Source organism: Cibotium barometz, chromosome 6 (genome assembly GCF_041138505.1).
Source record: "Cibotium barometz isolate CiBa-2024 chromosome 6, ASM4113850v1, whole genome shotgun sequence".
NCBI lineage: Eukaryota > Viridiplantae > Streptophyta > Polypodiopsida > Cyatheales > Cibotiaceae > Cibotium > Cibotium barometz.
In genome coordinates, this window is record NC_141051.1 from 31,944,767 (window position 1) to 31,951,893 (window position 7,127).

A 7,127-nucleotide genomic window follows, 5' to 3' on the forward strand; every position below is an offset into this window, starting at 1 on the left:
TTATACATCCACATCCCATATCCACATTCATACATACACATCCATATCCACATCCATACATCCACATCCACATCCATACATCCACATGCATACATCCACTATCACGTCCTCATTCATACATCCACATCCACATACATACATCTATATCCACATTCCCATTTACATCTATACATACATACATCTATATCCACATTCCCATTCACATCTATACATCCACATTTACATCCACATACATACATCCACATCTATATCCACATTCACATATATCCACTTCCACATTTCCATTCACATCTATACATCCACATCTACATCCACATACATACATACATCCACATCCACATTCCACATTCACATCTATACAGTCACATCTACATCCACATTCACATCTATGCATATACATCTTCATGCATACATCCATTTTCACATTCATACATCCACACTCCCATCTCCACATCCACACATCTACATACATACATCTCTTATCGCATCCTATCCCTTCCCATATCTATTTATAGAATATAAGGGAATTCTTATATTTGATATAAAATTTCTTTACGCATCTAATTATGCATAAATTCCATTTAAGGATACTAACACTTTCGAAATAAAAATCAATCTTTTATGCATCTTCTTATGCATAAATTCATTTTAAATGAGAATGACACTTTGAATTAAAATTCAATCTTTTATGCATCTTCCTATGCATAAATTCATTTTAGATGAGAATGACACTTTTGAATTAAAATCAATCTTTTATACATCTTCTTATGCATAAATTCAATTTAGATGAGAATGACACTTTTGAATTAAAATCAATCTTTTATGCATCTTCTTATGCATAAATTCAATTTAGTAGGAATTACACTTTTAGAATAAAAGAATTTCTCTTATGCATCTAATTTATGCATAAAATCTATTTATGATGAAAATCACACTTTTAGTATAAAAATATCTTTTATGCATAACTCTATGCATGAATTTCAAATGTGATAAAAGTAACACTTTTACAATAAAATAATCATTTTTTTTTCATATCCCTATGCATGAAATTCAATATGCTAAAAGTAACACTTTTGATATAAAAATTTATCCATTATGCATACTTCTATGCATGAAAATAAAAATGATAAAAGTAACACTTTTGATATAAAAATTTATTCATTATGCATACTTAAAGCATAAAAATAAAAATGATAAAAGTAACACTTTTGATATAAAAATTTATCCATTAAGCATACTTCTATGCATGTAAATAAAAATGATAAAAGTAACACTTTTGATATAAAAACTTATTCTTTATGCATAATATAAAAATTCAATTTCTCCATGCTTATAATGAAATTCTTTCAATTAATCTAGGATGATAATTCCTAGAATATGGTAGGAAGTCCTCTTTTTATGCTTTGAATGAAATTATTTTATGCGTAATTTTTATAAAAATTTTGCCATAGCTCCGCTGCTATGACTGATAAATCTCAATTTTTCTAAGGGATAAAGCTTATCATTAAGAAAATAATTAGAATGGTCTCTAATTGGATCATCAATCCATAATGGATTGAATCATCAATATGCATAAACTAAAAGCATAGAAAAAAGCCATTAATTTGGCCTCAAGCATAGCTTAATCTTGGATTAAGGAAAAGCTTTATGAAAAGCTTCATTTGGATTGAGAATGTGTCATGAGTATGACCATTTCTTGAGTGAGAGAGAGAAATTACATAAAAATCATTAGAATTTAAACATAAATGGAAATTAACTTCAATAGCATTTATTAAATTATGTAACTCTTCACTACTATTCACCAATTAACTTCAATAGCATTTAAAAAACCATACCAATTAAGCTTCTCAAGCTTGAGAGGGGTTGAGAAGAGAGAAACATTGAGAAATTATAGAAAAGATCAATATTCACTAATTACCTTACAAATTGCTTGATTCTTTGTTCACGGTAGAGGCCCCCAACCAATCAATTGGTTAAGTATGTTGATGGAGCCACTAATGGGGATTGAAGAAAGAGGGAAGCTCCAAAAACTAGTGAATTATTAAATGAATTCACAGTTCTTGGCTTAGGTGGAGTAGAGTAACGACGCATAAACACTATATATTTTTCAACAAGGGGGAGGCTTCTATTTATAGGAAAAATTGAGCTCCTAACCAAACAAACTGATTCTAGAATTTTCTAAATCAGTTTGGTCAATATTTGACCATTTTTAGGTCAGTTAAGCTAACTTTTTGGAACTAGACTTGAATGAGGAGAGAGGAGAGATAAAATATCTCAATTTTTATGAGTTTAAAACTCATTCAAGCATGTGAAATATGCACCTTCTTTAAAGAACTCCCCTTCCTTACATATGTGTCATAATGGAATCATTATACCCAAAATATCTTATATTTTTAATATTGCTCATAGTTTTTTACTAACAAACCTTGTACATTTTCAACTCTTCATCTTATGTGAAATATGCACCTCCTTTATGTTGAGAGATATAATCGCGGTGTTGTGTGTATGTGGGAAAGCACCCTAGAGGTGCAAGATATTGTGTGTATGTGTGTATGTGGGAAAGCACCTTAGAAGTGCAAGATATTGTGGTGAGATGGAATGCCACATGTAATATTGTATGGTGTGTGAGTGTTGACCAAAAGAAGTGGAAAAGGAGTTGCCACATAGATGATGATGTGTAAAGTGGGATAAGGCTAGAGAGCCTATATCATTGTATGGTTCATTGTGATATGCACTATACAAGGGAATAGTGTTGAGTGTGCAATCTCTCTCTCTCTCTAGTCATGGAGTTTTTAGTGTGGTTTAATCCACCTTAATCTTATGCTTAATCTATGTCCTTCACCATGACCAATCCCATTTCTAGAATCTTAACATGGTATCAGAGCCAAATGGGCTCTTGGTCATGGTGTTTATTATGTATATTAGTTTGGTTGTGTGTTTGTTTGATTAAGCATTATATTTTCAGCTTATTATGAAAAAATTATGCACACTCATATTATCATTTGGATTTGCATTTGTGAGGATTTGAGAGGAGATTTGCATTTGTGAGGATTTGAGAGGAGATTTGCAACAAGGAGGTTGCATAGAAGCTGCCCAAGAGAGTTGCAAATGGAGTTTTGCAACATGGAGAGCTTGCTCATCATCAAGGAAGCTGAAAATGGAGATTTCAGCATTATGAAGACTATGGAGTCTTCTCATCAAAATCAAAGAAGCTGCCCCCAAGAGAGTTGCAAATGGAGTTTTGCAACAAAGAGAAGATTTGCATCAAGGGAAGATGCAAATGGAGTTGGAAATGGAGATTTATGTCAACAAGAAAGCTGCCAAGGAGATTTGAGAAGGTATTTTTGGTGATTTTGCCTCTCTAATTTGGTATTTGGGCATGGAAGAATGCTCATTTTTGATAAAGGTTGCTATGTGATGGGATGAGTGGATCCCATGGCTCTTGCACGTAGGCAAAGAGCATGAGAAGGTGCAAGCTTGTCCAAGTAAGGGACAAGTAGTGTGGGCAAGGAATGAAGCCCATGATTGAGCTCACCGAAAGGGGTGGAGCATGGTTAAAGTTTGCTCATGAAAGGTGAGCAAAATTGTGTGGAAGCCATTAAAGGCTTTCAAGAGAGATTGTGCACCTATGGTTTCTCTAAGGAAACCAATGAAGAGAAAGCACCCTTCAAGATTTGGCATGCAAATAGGAGGGCATGTAAGTTTTGGAACTCATCAAGGAGCTCATTGTAGCTACGATGATGGCTATTGGAACCTTAAAAGGAAGCAAATAGTCAACAAATAGTTCACTTCCAGAAGTAGTGGAGAGCTCAAAATATAGCTAGAGAAGGCAAAACCATGATGGGAAAATGAGCAGAGAAGGCGGATACATCATGAAGGCGCTAGCGGTATAGCAACACATCAAAGAGATACAAAGAGTATAAAGCTTTGGTAGTGTAAGCATGAATAGGAGTTGCAGCTTGGGCAGCATGCTCGAGTAGAGGCAGCGAAGCCAGCTCGAGCAACATGGAAGGACGAGAAAGCAGTGAAAAATTGTAGCAGGTAGACGTCTAGCAGCTGGCAGTGTACACCTCGTACAAGTCAAAGGCGAACACTCGTGCAAGAGAGAGACTTGCATCAACAAACTAAAGCTCTGGATATGGCGATGCACAGAGCCACAAGCAGCAAGAAGACAGCAACAGGTGGCAAAGCTGCTAAGAGGAAGCAGGCAGCCAAGGAGGGCGGTGAGAGGAAGGAAAACCAATCACCTCGACAGGCGTGCCTCACAGAGCGGACTGCAGCGCAGGTCCATAACGCCAAAAGATAAGATTGTTTAAAAAAAAAAAAAATCGTGGGTCCCAAAGGCATAGGGGCCCTAATTGGCTGCAAAACATGTAAAGGTTGTGGCAAGAACAGCGTGGAGTTTGGCGCACTGCAGAATATAATGAAGACAACCTGCAAAGTTCATGGTCTAATCTTTTTTGGCAACCTGCAGCCATTTCAAAAAGTCTTTTTTCTTCAAAAGCATTAAAAAAATGAAAGATTCAAAATTTTGTAAGGGCACATTCACATGGACTTGGTTTAGAAACTTTAAAGGTAGATTCACACACAACACACATTCTCAATTTAATCCTTGGTTATATGATAAGATAATATGAACCAAAGATGATGTTCACATGAGGGTCCGCTGCCCGGCTTTGGCCAAAAAGGCTTTGTAATTTGTTTCACCCAAAAATGATGATTCCACGAGCATGCGTGCTCAAAACAAAAATTTTGTAATCATCCATGGTATGAGGGTAACCATGCCCGAGCTCACCGAGAAGCTCAAAATGGTTGTTGTGATGTGTGCATGAGCGATGCACGTGTGAGGTGCATGCGCATGGGTTGGATCCCACCCGAACTTCCATGTTTAAATCGGACTCAGTGGTTCCGCTGTGAGCGATGAGTCGGCTCAAAATGGACTAGGTGTCTAAGATGGTAGACACGGGCACACGTGTTTGGTTGATGGACACTCCAATGTATCATTGAGGGGGAGTGTTGAAAGGTAGCGATTGCGGTTGTGCAATGCTACATTGATATGGGTGATGGATGATGGGTGAGTTGTGGAACACCTCGATTAAGAGGGGGTGTTGAGAGATATAATCGCGGTGTTGTGTGTATGTGAGAAAAAAATTATGCACACTCATGTTGAAAGGTAGCGATTGCGGTTGTGCAATGCTACATTGATATGGGTGATGGATGATGGGTGAGTTGTGGAACACCTCGATTAAGAGGGGGTGTTGAGAGATATAATCGCGGTTTTGTGAGTGTGTGTGTGTGCTTGCAAGAGCTCAAGCTGGACACTCCAATGTATCATTGAGGGGGAGTGTTGAAAGGTAGCGATTACGGTTGTGCAATGCTACATTGATATGGGTGATGGATGATGGGTGAGTTGTGGAACACCTCGATTAAGAGGGGGTGTTGAGAGATATAATCGCGGTGTTGTGTGTATGTGGGAAAGCACCCTAGAGGTGCAAGATATTGTGTGTATGTGTGTATGTGGGAAAGCACCTTAGAAGTGCAAGATATTGTGGTGAGATGGAATGCCACATGTAATATTGTATGGTGTGTGAGTGTTGACCAAAAGAAGTGGAAAAGGAGTTGCCACATAGATGATGATGTGTAAAGTGGGATAAGGCTAGAGAGCCTATATCATTGTATGGTTCATTGTGATATGCAATACACAAGGGAATAGTGTTGAGTGTGCAATCTCTCTCTCTCTCTCTAGTCATGGAGTTTTTAGTGTGGTTTAATCCACCTTAATCTTATGTTTAATCTATGTCCTTCACCATGACCAATCCCATTTCTAGAATCTTAACACTTTAAAGAACTCCCCTTCCTTACATATGTGTCATAATGAAATCATTTTAATATTGCTCATAGTTTTTTTTACTAATAAACCTTGTATATTTTCAACTCTTCATCTTATGTGAGTATTTACTCATTTTTGGATACCCAAAATATCTCATATTTTTAATATTACTCATAGTTTTTTACTAATAAACCTTGTACATTTTCAACTCTTCATCTTATGTAAAATATGCACCTCCTTTAAAGAACTCCCCTTCCTTACATATGTGTCATAATGAAATCATTTTAATATTGCTCATAGTTTTTTACTAATAAACCTTGTACATTTTCAACTCTTCATCTTATGTGAGCATTTACTCATCTTCTTTTACAAATTGGATTTATCTCCTCTCTACACATGGATTGATGCTATTGGCCCATAGGAACCTTAATTGGACCATAATCCAAAAATTTCTGAAAATCTAGACCCTTAGGCTAAGGTCCTTCATATCCATTTTCAATTAACTCTAATTGAACATTGGAAAGTTCTTTTTGAATTTCTGTTTCAGGGGAACTTATTTTAATAAGATGAGTTATTTTTCTACCCAAAAATATTCATAATCTGAATATTCTCTCTCTAGAATATTTTCTCTCTCTATGCCAAAACAGGCACAGACAAGATCTCTTATATTTCAGAAAAGGAAATTGATTACAGGGGAAGATGCTGGACATTTTGAGAGGCTGGGGAGGAATCTTACATTCTCTCCCACTTGAAAAACGCGAGATGCCCTCATCTCGCAAACTGGGAGTAATTTCGCAAGATGCACAAGTATGAGACTGAGAGATTTTTTATTATTATTAAGATTAATCACCAATTAAAAAAGTCTCAAAGAGAGTAAGGGTCAAGACAAGAACAAGATTTAAACTTTATTTATTCTTGGAACATATACAGTAAAGATAGAAGAACTCTTTACACTTCCATAAGCCCGTCCATCATATGATCACAAAAGCAGCACTCACAAGCTGCGCATGTATAAGGTAACTCATCTATGGGAATAATTCTGTTGGTTATTGTCGCACCTATCTCAGTGGTATGAGGTGTTCTAACAAAAGGACCTCTGAGGAGAGGCAAGCCAAAAACGGAGTAAAGGCATATCTTCTGATGAGGAAGAAAACACGCCAGTAAGAAGACCCGCTCGGAAAACCCAAGATGCCTTGATCTCATGACGCAGTAGAATCGGGGACCCAAACCTAAGGCTTCAATAGCCATGGCCAAGCGGACATTGTTACGAAAGTGCTGCTGACCCCACGGTGTTACC